We start from the raw sequence: 15,359 nt of genomic DNA on the forward strand, positions 1-15,359 counted from the left end.
TACTATGGTACAAAGGCCCATTTTATAATGTTTCTTAATGCAAAAAATAACTTCATACATGTTCAATTTGCCTCTTCACATTTTCAAACATATTATCCAATATTTTCATGTCTTCATTCCTTGACAATCTTTTTATCCCTTAGCTTTCTTGTAAGTTGATGTGTGACTAACATTATTATAGCTTGTGGACATGAGAAATTATTTTCCCTTCAACTATTAGTTTATTGAAGATTGGATGGTGTTGATGAGCACCTTTAAATCTTGTTGAGTTAAAATTGAAGTACTCAAATCTCACTTTTTCTTGTTCTCAATAATTGAATGATGAGACATAAGTGTATGTACTTTTGAAATGCCTCAAAACATTTCAAAATCTATTCTAATTTTTCCCACCCATCTTAATACCAAATGAAAATATCAATACCATTATAAGACCTAGTATTTCTTTGGATACCAACTCTACATGGTCGACTTTAAAAATGTCTCAAAACATGTTTTTGGCATATTCTTATGTATTTTTTACTTCAAACATGTGTCTAATGACCTTTTTCACCCAAATTTGATAAAATGAAATGGATTTCTTAAGAATGTTCTATCTTTCCATAGTTATAATGTCTGTCAAATTATGAGTTTAGTAAGAAATTATTATTCATTATCAAATGGAGTTATGCATAAAGTGTTGATTGACACACATTGAAAATCAAATATAACTTTCAAATGGTATAACATTTTTGAAATCCAAAAGATGTGTCACATTATATACTTCTTCTAATATAAGGAGAATTTTTATTTTTTTTGTAAAGCTTTAATTTAGTTTTTGATAAGATAAACAGGTTTTACAGGGATCCTAAAACCCACAAGTTAAAACATTTCAAATGGCTAATAATAAGCATCAAAAGCCTAGCCAAAGAACAAAGGCCAACCAAAAGGGCAGTACAAAAGATAGACAAAAAACTAGTTAATATAGGAGTTTTTTTTATTTTGAGAATAGTATAGTATAAAATTCATAATTAATTATTTATTTGGAATAAAAATACTAAAAAATAAGTGTCACATCCGAGCATGAGTCTACTTCTTATATCTAGAAACTTATTAAAAAATATTGTCATTTGATTTTGAGTAAAGTGGTCAGACATACACCTACTTCTTTTTTTTGTCTTGAAATTTTTGTACTATTGCATTAAAATTCAAAATTTTGACCAATCAATTTTTTCTTTCTTCAGATAAGGCCTAGTAGTTTAGAAACTAAATTTAGTTTTCTATAGATATTTTTCTCACAACTTTTTGATTGAAAGTTCATAACAAGTTTAAAATTGCACGTCAAGTTGACATAACCTTGATTTATTGATTTTTCATTGGCACTTAAGGGAATAGTTTGGTTGACCATGATCCTGCACATACCTGTAAAGATTCTATAGTTTGAAACATTGATGCAATCTATTAGGAATGTCATATTGGTGATGCATTATGATTCCTTGATCCTCTACAACTCTGTACCTTTAGATCTCATGAAATATAATTAAAAATGTTATCTTGGACCACATTATAAGTAAATTAGTGCTCCTCTACAACTTCGCACCTTTAGATCTTATGAAATATCTTTACATATGTCATCTTGAGCCTTATTGTAAATTAATTAATGTGCCAATAGATAGACAATGGTTTAAAAATTAATTAGGTTAATAAAAAAAAGTTAGATAGATATAAATTTGTTTTACTAATAACAACTATAACCAAATAGAACAAATGATATATATATACATAAATATTACAATAAGAATACAAATTAATCTTTGAATATAAATAAAACATGGTTTAAATTAGAACAAACAAATATTAAAATATATACTCTATTATTCCACAATATAAATTTACTCACTTTATATAAATGTATATAAATGCGTTTGAATGGTAAAAATAATAATTGAAAAAAATAGTAAATTTGTACAATTCATAAGAATTTTAGTTGTTGCTTTGAACAACTGACAGCAACAATACTGTTGCTTAACTTCGCATGATGTTGCGCAAGTCACTTTGCCGTGTGTATCAAAATTGTTCAAACATATTCGTTTGAGCAAATTGACAAGAACGATTAGGATTGTAACTTTCAATGGCCATGCCGTGTGTGTTACAATTGTTCACATGCATCACAACAAAAGATGATAGCTACACCCATGGGCAATTTTATACGTTTGAGCAAACTGGCTACAACGATTGGAGAATTTAGCGTTTTCCTTATTGTGGCTGCCATTATTTTTGTGTTACGATCAGATTTTGAAGAGCGAATCGAAGACTTGACGAGTCAAGTCAAGTCATGGCTGCCACTCAAACTCACGGAGCCCGCTATTGATTTGATTTTATTCTTCCACAATTGCAGTGAATTTCTTTTGCGTGTGAGAATTTGGATTTGAATGGTTATGCAGGAAACTGACAGAGATATAAAGATTCGATTTGAATAGTATATGATTAGACATAAGATGATTAGACAATTACGCGCTATTTATTAACTAGCAATTACATTTTAGTGTACGCTTTAGATGTATGAAAGAACATTTTAGTATTTTTTCCTTTTCATGTATCTCTCTCATTCTTTTTATATCTTATTATCTCTTTATCTATGTATCTTACCATCTTTTAGCTCTTAATCTACCTCTATATCTCTATATGAACATCTATCACTCTATATTCATCTCTATCTCTATCTCTATCTTCTTCTACCTCCTCCATATCTAGACACATCTCTCTCTCTCTCTCTCTCTCTCTCCTTTTAAATATCTATATCTCCATATTTCTTCATCCATCTCTACCTTGTTCTCATTCTCATTCTCGTTCTCGTCTTGTTATCTCTCCCTCCCTCCCTCTCTCTCTCTCTCTCTCACACACACACACACACACAGTCTCTTCTTCACATCACTCTTCTTTTCAATCCCATCTTCATAGCCCCCCCCCCCCCCACCTCTCTCTCAGTCACACTCGCACAAACACACACAATATATCCATCTTTATTTGTCCCTATAACTCCCCCTCTTTATACATCATTTACTATCTAGATCTTCATCTTTCTCTCTCTACCACATTTAGATCTAACCCTTACCCCTCTTTCTCACTTTTTTCTTGTCTCTATTCCTCTTTTTTATATTTATTCATTTTCTTACCTACCAAACATATGCATTTGTTATATATGTCACTACTACACCATAATATACTAAAAAAGTAGTAAAAATAAGCACATATGAAATCACATGTATCTCCTCTGTCTCTATATCTATTTGAATAACATATCACAAAATCATATAAATTAAGAAAATTATATAAATTGAGAACTTGTATATGTAAAAGTGAATCGTTCATTCTTTATTTAAATAGTACCCATCCTCGAGGTCCATGGTGGCACCTCTTTCTACAACGTCGACAACGACTAGGACAAGGCACTTCTCCACCATTTCATGGATTCTATTCACCGTGAATTGACATAAAGACAATGTGTTGAAGTGCAAGCTGGCAATTTTTCTCTAAAGGCACGAGGAAATTAAAAGTTGTGGTGTTTAGGATAATTGGGGCAATTGGGGAAATTCATCTTGAGGGCATATTTGATCTTGAGGCTGTGAAAGTCATGTCATTTAGGATATTGGGGAAATTGATCTTGAGGGCATATATGATATTCTTAAGATCACATGCTATCACACTTTGCATCGTACTAAACTATGGTACCTTGAAGATGCAGGTCCCTCCGCTGGCCTTGAGAGTTTATTACCAAGTCGTACACTTGGTCCAAATTCACGATAAGTGACGACAATAGTGGATCAACTTCAACATATTTTTTGTTCCTCTATAGCCAAAACTGGATCAATTTCTAATTTGTGGTTGCATTTCTTACATTTCTTCATTCACACTTCTCCTTCAGAATGAATATTTAATCAGGTTATTTTGATAGCTGCCAATCCATGTTTCACTTAAAACAAAAATGGTATCATGAACAATAATAATTTCAATAGAGTAGATGAGCCCATATTCAGGCACAAGCACTCTAGCCCTTGTAAGTCCTTTTTATTTGTTCTTCATAAAGTCTTCGTTATCTCTTCATTTTTCATTTTATGAATAGCCAGAGTTCTATTTTTTTTATTTGCAATTAAAAGTGGAGAGATCAAATGATGACAGAAACTTAATTTGGATTTTGGATCCTATTTGAAGGAGATGTATTCCTTTCTACAAAATTGCTCTCCATGGTTGGATCTAATTTTACATTCATGTAGTCATCTTTCGAAAGAAGACACTCACTTGCATCTTTGAAACCTTTCTCTATTATTTTGCATTACATATGAATGGTAGGTAGTTCACAAAGTATACCTGCTAATAGCTATTTGATTTGAGTGTCCTGGAGCCATTCCAAAAAAAAATCGGCTGGCGAATGCCGCCGCTTGGATTTTGCATAGCTTTGTACCTATAAAATCTAACTAAAATTCACCTAAAACTAATGCAACAGAGTCCAAATAGATGAAGATCGATTCAAGAGACCTTCAAACTATTTGCACAGTGGAGATCTTCACAGCCAACATAATCAATTCCTTCAAATGCCTAAAATAGAGAGAGTTGTTCAAAGCTAATAAACATGAAGTCTAGGCTTCCTGATCTCTCATCCAATATACTTGTGCGGATGGTTGCCAACAAGAGAATCTTGGAAGGATCTCATAATTCAAAGGACTTACAAGAAGGGAATGGTAGAAGAAACATTCTACTTGTATGCATGATGTAATTGCAGTTGCCGATTACCTGTCATTTCTCAAGTGGCTCTATATGTTGTGACCATCGAATGGGCACTTGCGGTAAAGTTGTTGTAGCATTGATCAAATTATCTTTAATAGATACATACTAGTTGAGCATTATTTCACTTTCATCACATGATTACAACACAGTCTTATTTTTATAGGTGACCTCTCTTTAAATGTAATCCACAATTACTCTTTCTACTTTTCTTTTAGCCTTACAAAAACTTGAGTTCAAAACCTCTATGTTAATAGATTTATCCCACTTCATATTGATATAAAAATGACGCAAACAATAAAATGACATACAGATAGGATCTTGTGTACTTTTAGTTTGATGCAACATTATATTATTTATTATGTTGACATGTATTTGATTATTTGCTAAAGCTTTCCACACTCCTTGTTAACCAAATATAGAATAATTTGTTTTATACTTCTTTTTGGACATAACTTCTCGAGAGCTAACATGATTATGATTGTGCACTATGGAAACTATGCTTTCAAATCCCAAGATGCTCCAGATCCATGTCCAGGGATCTGTTGTTGTGTAGCACTCTATATGAGAGATGCTCACCATATTGAGCATCAATGACTGCTATATCAATGTTGTGGGTGTGGGAAAAGACATAGGTGGTGAGATCTAGTTGTTGATATGTGGTTTAGGGTGATCTCAGGAATGAATCACCCCTTATCAACATTAGCTTCTCGGTCCTCTTTAACTTTTTCTTCATTCCTTGTAGATGAAATCAATATTGTAGATTTTTGAAGGAATAGCACACAACTTTTGCACGAATATAAACAAGTGCCATTGCTGGCTTTTCATTTAGATTCCTAGATCTAGTATTAAATATTTAATACCTACAACCAACAAAAACCATATCATTTTTACTAGTAATAAAGGGAAGTACAAAGCTCCCAAACATATGCAGAGCAACATTTTGTGAGCCTTACAATTCAAAAGTTCAAAGACTTTTTAAAATAGAATACCGATTTGAAATCCCCTGCCTGAAGAATGAATGCTCAAGATTCTAAATGATTGACAACACACTCTCGATGCATGAACTCATGACATTAATCGTGTTAAAAGTAAATCTTGAGAGTTGTTGTGGAATAGTTGAGATAACCAGACCATATCTTTGGACATTATCATAGAGGTCAAACAATGGAACGATAAGAAGTTTCAAGTTTTTGGGAATTGCAAAGTATTCCCTATTGGATAGATGAACTGTGAAGAGTTTCTTACATTCCTTTGGTTTTGTTATATGTGATGGGCAGTAGGGATACATCATTGTCTCTAAATTAGGTCTCCAACACATGACACACACTCTCCAATCTACCAGTCTGGCTGAAGAGCACTATAATTTGCAGTAACTTGGCAGTTTCCGCTTCAACCCTTCAATTTTATTTCTTCCTTTTGGGGTCATTTGTGCCAAATATATAGCTTGACAGAGGACACACATTTACTACTGGTCAAGACAGCATCCTTGTTTCTTTCTCATTCGAAAAAAAATAATGGAGCAAAAGGAGCAGGACATATTATCTACTGTGCAAAGTCCTGGTCTTTAAACAATAGCCCAAATAATACTATAAATGCTAACTAATGCATTTAGTAGCGATTTGAAGACACTCAAAAAGGTCAAAAAGGTCTGGAGACTAGGAGGCTTGGTGCTCTGCTGCTTCTCTGTCGTTTTCTTTTTTTATCATTAATTAAATGATTCAGACCGGTAGTAAATACTATATTAATTTTTTTTAGATAAGTCAATCATAAAAATTCTGAAGAGGCATTGGTTGAATTTAAAAATATTAATCACCAGTTAATAACAGTGATTACGATAACATTTAACCTACTATAAATACTTTTTAAAAACATGTTTTATATTTTCTGTACTATAAATTATTATAGTTAAATATTAACTTTAAGTAGTTTTAACAATATTTTTTAGGAAATATGAATCTAATTTTTAGATAGATATTTCATTTAATAATATCAGATTTTTACAATTCTGATGATGCATTACAGAGTGTGATTGGAAACGTTGATAATAAAAAAACATACGCAATCAAATCTAGAAGCATTCTCTCATTAGATATCTCATTACCGAAGAAGAGGAGAAAGGCACTGCGGAAAAATCTTCGTTCTTTAATTTTCTACGTTGTGCCATAGATCCTCATCGGCTACACTTCTAGGGTACTTATAGGCTGCAACCATACATATTGCCTGTTGTGGTTTGTCAGCTAATAAGTCATTATAATCCGCTCTATTTTCAAATACAAACAAGTACATGGCGTGTGGGGAATGGTTTCCCAATTGGCAAGACGATAGAGTGGCCTGAAAGTATTATTTTTAAATGATTGGTGCGGTTCCCAGTGATGAAAGTTTTATCGGTGGTCTGAATTAAAAGGAATGTCACATGCTGATTGGCAGAATGCCATGCTAGACGCATGTGTACGGTCCCCGCTATCCTGCCACATGGATTTTCACAAACAATGTAAAGCTGAACGAAATTTCTATATCAAGGCGAACGGATTTGTTGTACTGAGAACTAAACTGATAAATATTATCCAATCTCGAACCATTTCAATTATGATATTGTCCTTAAATTTTACACTGCCTCCCATAATCACGGATCTATATCCTCATAGTGTCCGTACTATTTTTTGAGATTCCAGTGCTCTATTTTGAAGATTTTTTGAGAAATGGGCAATCCAATAATGGTTGTGTGAAGATCATGAAGCTAGAGGGACAAGCAACGAAGGTGAAGACGCCTCCGTAGATCGAATCCTGAAGGATTATCCAGGCCATGTAGTCTTGCTTTCAGACTCTGTTCGTCTTGTGGGAGTTAAAGGAAATCCTTTAGATGGATGAGTTGAGTTTTAAGGCTAAGCAACACTATTTTCTTGTAGAATTACGTGTCATGTAGGGTTCATTTTGGCATAAAGTTGGATGCAAAGTCTAGGTTGGAACATTTGCTTTTGGCTTGCAGGTCTATTTCTGATATCTTTGTGATGAAATATCAGTCGTCTGACGTTGCTGCTCCTGTTGAGAACAGAGGCTTACGGCTTAAAGTGGGTCTCACTAGAGTTTAGCTCGATAAAATGATGGCTGAGAGTCAGGATAGGATAGTTCGGAGACAACAGAGAAAATATTAGAGACTTATTTTGAGCATGCTCATTGATGGAAAAGGAGAAGACCTATATAATATTCTTTGCTTTCAAAAGATGCAGTATGATAAAGCAGCGGTTAAAACTGCAGGAGTAAATAGTGACATCAATAGAAAAGAGTCCAAAAATAATGAACGATGAGCATTTAATTTCATTATATATCTTAGCATACTTATATGAAAATGTACGGAGTAATGGATGTACTAGTGCATGAATGTCTAATCACACAATGTACGCAACTGACTTGTCAGGAAGAAAATGAATGCCATCATGTATGCACTCATGGAAGTCAACAGGACCCGTGAGAAAGGCGTCGTACGGTGAAGAATTGCTGGGGACAATCAACGGATGAAACAGTTTTTATGGTCGTCCATGGCCTTTAGCGGAATTTTGACCTTTGATTCTCAAACTTAGCTCGTGAAGTTCATATAGGGAATGCCTCCGGCGTAATTAAATGGGTGATTCGGTGGGCTGTATATCCAGTGGCATGCATGAAATGACAGAGATAATGACATATTCCTTCACCATTTCATTTTTGTTCTTTTCAATTGCCCACTGTATTACCCCTGCCTCACAGTTGCTTGGTCTACCATGGCTTCACTTTTCTCATTACCTTTTCCAATGCTTTCCATTTTCTTAATATTTGCTCTTCCTCATTCTCCGAGCAATCTCTCTCATCAACAAGAAATTCTCTTGCGATTCAAAGCTGTTGTTTCTTCTCTGACCGACTGGACTCCCCTTCACCCCTTTTGCTATTTCTTCACTTGCCACTCTTCTTCCTCTCACTCTGTCCATTCCATCCACTTGACCCAAATGAATTTTCACGGCACCATCTCTCCTGCCATCGGTAATCTCTCACAAAATCACCTCACTGGTACCATTCCTTCTCAACTTGGCAAACTACAACATCTACGGATGCTCTGGCTAAGAAAAAAATCAATTACAAGGATCCATTCCACCCTTTCTCTCTGCTTGCCGCAGTCTTTATTTTCTGGCACTCTCCTACAACCAACTGCATGGCAGCATTCCGCCCGAGCTCAGTCTGATCACAAGTTTGAAGCACTTCTACTTGGGCGCTAACAATCTCACGGGTACCATTCCTGTGAAAAATAAATTACATTCTTATAAAATTTTGCTCAGAACAAGGTGTTGTTGACCAATGGTACAAGAAGGTACCGAGTGACACAGATATGGTGCCAAGAGAACTCAACACATGAAGGAGCCAAGTGAGCTTGGCAACAAAGAGTAACTCAACACAGAGTATGTCAAGTGAGCTTAGCAGTGTGGATGCCGAGTGAGCTCGATCACCATAGCAAGGTGGAGCTCGGCATAAAGGATTCCAAGTGAGCTCGGTAAACAAAGGAGACCAAAGGAACTTGGTAAAGACTGCAGATACAAACTTGGTGGACTTAGTGAAAACAACACATCTTACACAAACTGAGTGATCTATTAACAAACTTCTTGTTTGAACATTTCCACCATTAAAACATAGAGACTATAACAATAAAATTTGCAGGTATCAACTTCTCAAATACTAAGCATGCAAAATAGCAAATAGAAAGGGGACAACAAATATTTGTAGGCCTTCTTGCTTGCTTTCTATTCAACTAGGTTAAACTATTAAACTTAAAACTTAAAACTTAAAACTGATAAAATTTAAATATAAACTTACAACACTAATGGTTGCATACAACTAATGCTTGGAGCAATCGCTGCTTCACAGGACAAACCAAATAAACTTACATAATGATAGAGAGATTCAACATGTACTATTGCAAACACTAATAGGAAACCTTCTTTTTGTCCTTTGATCTAATCTATTGATCGTCTTTCTAACTTTGCTTTCTGCTCTACACTTCTCTACTCTAACTCACTGGTTTCTCTAACTTATTGAATGAATCAAATTCATTCCTTTTGTCTTACTTCAAAATGTTTTCCCTCTCATTTTCGAATTTGTACTCATCTACCGAGTTAATGAAGGTCAAGCACGTAGGTGGGTGTTTGGTTCCACGGGCAACCGATCGACCACATTAAATTTTTGACAATCCCCCTTTGTCCCGATCCAAACAAACAATGATCACTCATGATCCAAATCAACTACACCAAGACTCTTTCTTAGGTGCACAAAAGTTTCAATGCCCAAAGACTTTTTAAAAATGCCTACTAGCTGCTGCTCAGACTTACAAAATTTTATCTTGATATCTTCATTGTCTACCAACTCTCTCATGAAGTGATATCTGATCTCAATGTGCTTGCTTCTCCCATGGAAGATTGGATCCTTAGATAGTGTAATTGAGGAGATGTTGTCACAAAAGATTGTGGTTCCATCCTCTTGCCTTTAATTCAAATATGTCAAGATCCTCCTTAACCAAATAGCTTGACATATTGCTGCATTTGCTGCTATGTATTCAACCTCTGTTGTAGATTGAGCAACAATAGGTTGCTTCTTGGATGCCCATGAAATTGCACCTAATCCCATATGGAACATGCATCTAGAAGTTATCTTCCTATCATCTAGACTTCTAGCCTAATCATTATCAGTGTAAGCAACTGACTTAAAATTATTATCTGCAGTATACAAAATCCCAAATCCGTTGGTACCATTCACATACCTTAGGATCCTCTTTCCTGCTGGCCAATGAGATTCCTTTAGTATTTCCATAAATCTGGAAATCAAACTTACTGCATGCATCATGTCAAACCAAATTGTTGTCAAATACATTGAACTTCCAACCATACTTTTGTATAGTGTTGGATTCACACTTCTGCTACAATCTGCTTGCTCAACTTCAGACCTGCTATTGTTGGTGTGGGGGCTACCTTACTATTCTGCATTTTGAATCTCTCCAAGATCTGGCCTGCATATTTTTTTTGAGAGATGAAGATTCCACCATGCATTTGTTTACTTCTATGCCTAGAAACAACTTCAAGAGACCTAGGTCTGTCATTTCAAATTCATTCTTCATGGCCTCTTTGAACTCACCAATTAGGAAATTATCATTTCTAGTGAAGACTAAATCATCAACATACAAGATAACAATCAACACTTTAACATTTTTTGCCTTGATGTAGAGATTGAGCTCACCATCACTTTTGCTAAAGCCATTGCTAATCAAATATGAGTCAATCTTGTCGTACCATGCTCGTGGAGCTTGTCTGCGCCTAGATAGAGCTCTCTTCAATCTATACACCTTATTTTCTTTACCCAAGACTTCATAACCAAGCGATTGCTCCACATAAACCTTTTCTTCCAATACACCATTCAAGAAGGCAGACTTCACATCCATTTGATATACCTTCCATTTGTGTTGGGCTGCAATTGCTATGACAACATGCACAATTTCTATTCTTGCAACCAGGGTATATGTCTTATCATAATCTTTGTCATACTACTGCTTGTACCCCTTGACCACTAAACGTACCTTATGCCTATCTATTTTTCCTTCAGCATTGCACTTGGTCTTGTAAATCCATTTCACTCAAATTATTTGCTTCTTGGGAGGCAAATTAGTTAACTCCCATGTCTCATTTCTTTCAATAGCATCTATTTCCTCATCCATGACATTACATCATTTCTCTTCCTTCATAGCTTCTTCAAAGTAGATTGGATCACTATGAGAAAATAATACAAAATTAAGACTTTCATCATAATCTTCCTCATACTTTTCTTCTTGGTATATCTCCCTTAAACTTTTAATCTTTCTTGGCAATAGGGAGGCGAAGAGTAGGATCTGAATTTTCAGTATTGCATTTACTAAATTGGTTTTCATACTAGCTCGGGGTTGTTTTGAAGTGCTTAGAGTTGTCACTCAACATATAAGGGGTTGCTTGCCCTTCTTCCTTTGTTTGCAATTATCAATGTTTGTTGTTCCATCATCCTGCTCATCACCAATGTCTTCTTCTTTCTCATCAATACTTGGCACTTTTTTTGAAGTGCTTGAAGATACATCAACCGAGCCATCCCATGATTGATTTTCAAGAAATTCCACATCTCTTGAAATGATGATCTTCCTGGTGATTGGATATACAATCTATAAGCCTTTGATTTTGAGCTATAATTTATAAAGATACACTTCACATCTTTATCATCTAGCTTCTACCTTTGTTCCTTAGACACATGTGCATATGCTACACATCTGAACACTCTCAAGTGTTCAATTTTCCATCTATTCCTTGACCAAGTCTCAAGAGTAATCTTGTCACGAACTAACTTTGTGGGACACCTACTAATAAAATATACTATTATTGCTACAGCCTCTCCCTAATCGAACCCTTTTTCTTTCATCATGCTTCTAGCCATTTCAACAATGGTACTATTCTTTCTCTCAACCACTTCATTTTGTTGTGAAGTATATTTGTCTGTAAGCTCTTTCTTTATGCCATTCTTCTTAGAAAAATTTACAAAAAAAATTGAGGTATACTCCCCTCCTCTATCTGATCTAAGGACTTTTACATAGTGTCCACATTCATTTTCAGCTAGGGCTTTAAATTCAACAAATTTATCAAATGCTTCAAATTTGCTTTTCAGAAAATACACTCATGTTCTATGACTGAAATCATCTATAAATATCATAAAATAAGTACTCATCCCAATAGAAGTAGTTTGCATAGGACCTACTAAATTAGAATGCATCAATTTTAATGGTGCTCTAGCCCTTCTAGAATTTCTAAAATTAAAGGGAAGCCTGTGTTGTTTACCCAAAATGCAAGACTCACACTTGTTATATGAATTTACTATTCTTGGAAAACCATCTATCATTCTTTTTTTGGACAACAAATTTAAACCAACAAGGCCAAGATGTCTCTTCCTGAGATGCCAAAGCTTGGAGGGGTCTTAATCATGCTCCTAAGAGCCAATTGCTGATGTATTGCTATATATGCATGCTTGGGAGGTGCAACACTAACTTGAGAAGAGAAACATGTCTCTATTCTCAAAGGGAACATCTAGTTCTTTGTCATTTGGATTGTTACAAGTAATTTATTACTCTCATCCTTCTCATGAATAACACACTTGTCATTTTCCATTAGCACCTTGTATCCATTTTGAATGAGTTGTCCAACACTCATCAAGTTGTGCTTCATATTGGAGGCAAAATATACATTCCATATCTCCTTCTTCTCACCTTGCTTGATGTGGACCATGATAGATCCTTTGCCCACTATGGGAATGGTTCCATTATTTTTCATAATTTCATATTTGAAAATCTTGTCAATGAAAGAAAATAAACTTTCATTACCACTCACGTGGTTGCTATAACTGTTGTCTAGGTACCATACCTCATGGCTATCTTTTTCACCAATGTTGCACATTATGAAGGCTGTGGGATTATTTACATTTCCTATGTTCACATCAGTCACATTTGCATTTTTCTTTGATTAATCACCCTGCTTCTTCCAACATTCATTAGCATAATGCCCATACTTATGACAGTAGTAGCATTGTACAGTGCTCTTATTAGAGTTGTAATTCTTCTTACCTCATCTAGAGTTGTTTTGAGAGGTGCTTTCTCCCTCTTGGTTGCTTGCTCATCCTAAGCTTTATCCACTTGCATTCCTTTGACCATTCCTCCCATGAACTCTACTTCCTCTTGAGCCTCTACCAAAGTCATTTCTTTCTCTTGCCATGCCTCTTGAATTGTCTTGAGCCTCGAAAGACTGTTCTTAGGAAGTTATTACTGATTAGTTAATCCGATACTCATGAATTTGAAGAGTTCCCATCAACTCATCCATGGTTAATGAGATGAGGTCCTTTGCTTCCTCAACAATCATCACAAGGTTGTCATATTTCTAAGATAAACTCCTCAATATCTTTTTCACAATCCTCTGCTTTTCATAATCTTCTCCATTTGATTTGAGTTGGTTTATCAAAGTGGAGATTCATGAGTTGAACTCTGTAATAGGTTCATTGTCCTTCATTTGAAGGTTCTCAAATTCCCTTATGATCATCTATAGCTTCACTACTCTGACCTTATTAGTCCCCTTGAAGTTCATCTCAAGGATATCCCATACTTCCTTTAAGTAATTTGCTGCTACAATCTTCGAAAAGATTTTCTCTATTATTGTTGTCTCAATCAGACTTAATGCTTTGTCATCCTTTTTCCTTGACTCCTTCATCTGAGTCTTCTATGGGTTTGTAGGGGTAGCATACAATGTTGGGACTGTAACATCATTGAACCCATTGATTACAGACTCCCACAAATCATTCGCTACCATTATGGTTTTCATCTTCTTTGCTCGTATATCATAATTCTATCCATTAAAAGATGGTGGTTGCTACCATATCTTTCCTACATCTCCTACCATGTAAAATATACCCAGAAAAAAAATGCCCTAATTCACTATGGATGTGGGGCCTCAAAGCTCTAGTACAATGTGAAAAATATATCACAACCTTATAAATTTCACTCAGCACAAGAAGGTGCCAAGTGACAATCTTGCTCGACACTAGAGGGTGTTGAGTTATAGGGAGATGGTGCCAAGTGAACTTGGCACACAAAGGAGTCGAGTGAGCTTGACAACAAAGGACAACTCGGCATAAAGTATGCCAAGTGAGCTCGACAGTTTGGTGAGTGAGCTTAGTCACTGTAGCAAGGTGGAGTTTGACACAGAGGATGCCAAGTGAGCTCAATCAACAAAGAAGACCAAGTGAACTTAGTAAACATTGCAGATAGAAACTTGGTGGACTTGTTGAAAACAACACGTCTTACACAAACTGAGTGATCTATTAATAGAATTCTTGTCTGAACATTTCCACCATTAAAACAAAGAGACCATAACAATAAAACTTGCAAGTATCAACTTCTCAAATACTAAGCATTGAAATAGTGAATAGAAAGGGGACAACAAATATTCGTATGCCTACTTGCTTGCTTTCTATTCAACTTGGTTAAACTATTACAAAATATGGGAGCATTCAAATTCAACCAAAAAAACACTAAAACTTCAAATTAATAAAACTTCAAACTTAAACTTACAGCACTAATGACTGCATACAAATAATGCCTAGGGCAATCACGGCCTCACGGGAAAAACTAAATAAACTTATAGAATGATAGAGAGATTTAACACATGGGACTACAAACACTGAAAGTGAACCTTTTTTCTATCCTATGATCTGATCTGTTGATCATCATTCTAACTCTGCTCTATGCTTGACACTTTTCCTTTGCTCTAACTCTCGAGTCTCTTTATCGAATGAATCAGATTCATTCCTTTTGTCTTACTGCAAAATATTTTCTCTCTCATTTTTGGATTTAAACTCACCTATTGAGTTAATGAGGGTCAGGTAGATAGGTGGGCATTTGGCTCTAGGGACAACCAACCAACTGCATTAAATTTCTGACAATTCCACCCTCTTTCAAAAATCTCTCTACCCTAGTTAAACTAGAATTGGGGCATAATGAGTTATTCGACACCATCGCTCATCAATTAGGC

The 15,359-nt window shown here is 35.2% G+C and overlaps 1 pseudogene; it reads left to right on the forward strand.

Moving 5' to 3' along the window:
• The first annotated feature begins 8,516 nt into the window (after window positions 1-8,516).
• Window positions 8,517-9,081, forward strand: LOC149543183 (uncharacterized; annotated as a pseudogene).
• The last annotated feature ends 6,278 nt before the right edge of the window (window positions 9,082-15,359 follow it).

Source organism: Cupressus sempervirens, chromosome 8, assembly GCF_028749045.1.
Source record: "Cupressus sempervirens isolate cs-2001-9-10 chromosome 8, ASM2874904v1, whole genome shotgun sequence".
Classification (NCBI taxonomy): domain Eukaryota; kingdom Viridiplantae; phylum Streptophyta; class Pinopsida; order Cupressales; family Cupressaceae; genus Cupressus; species Cupressus sempervirens.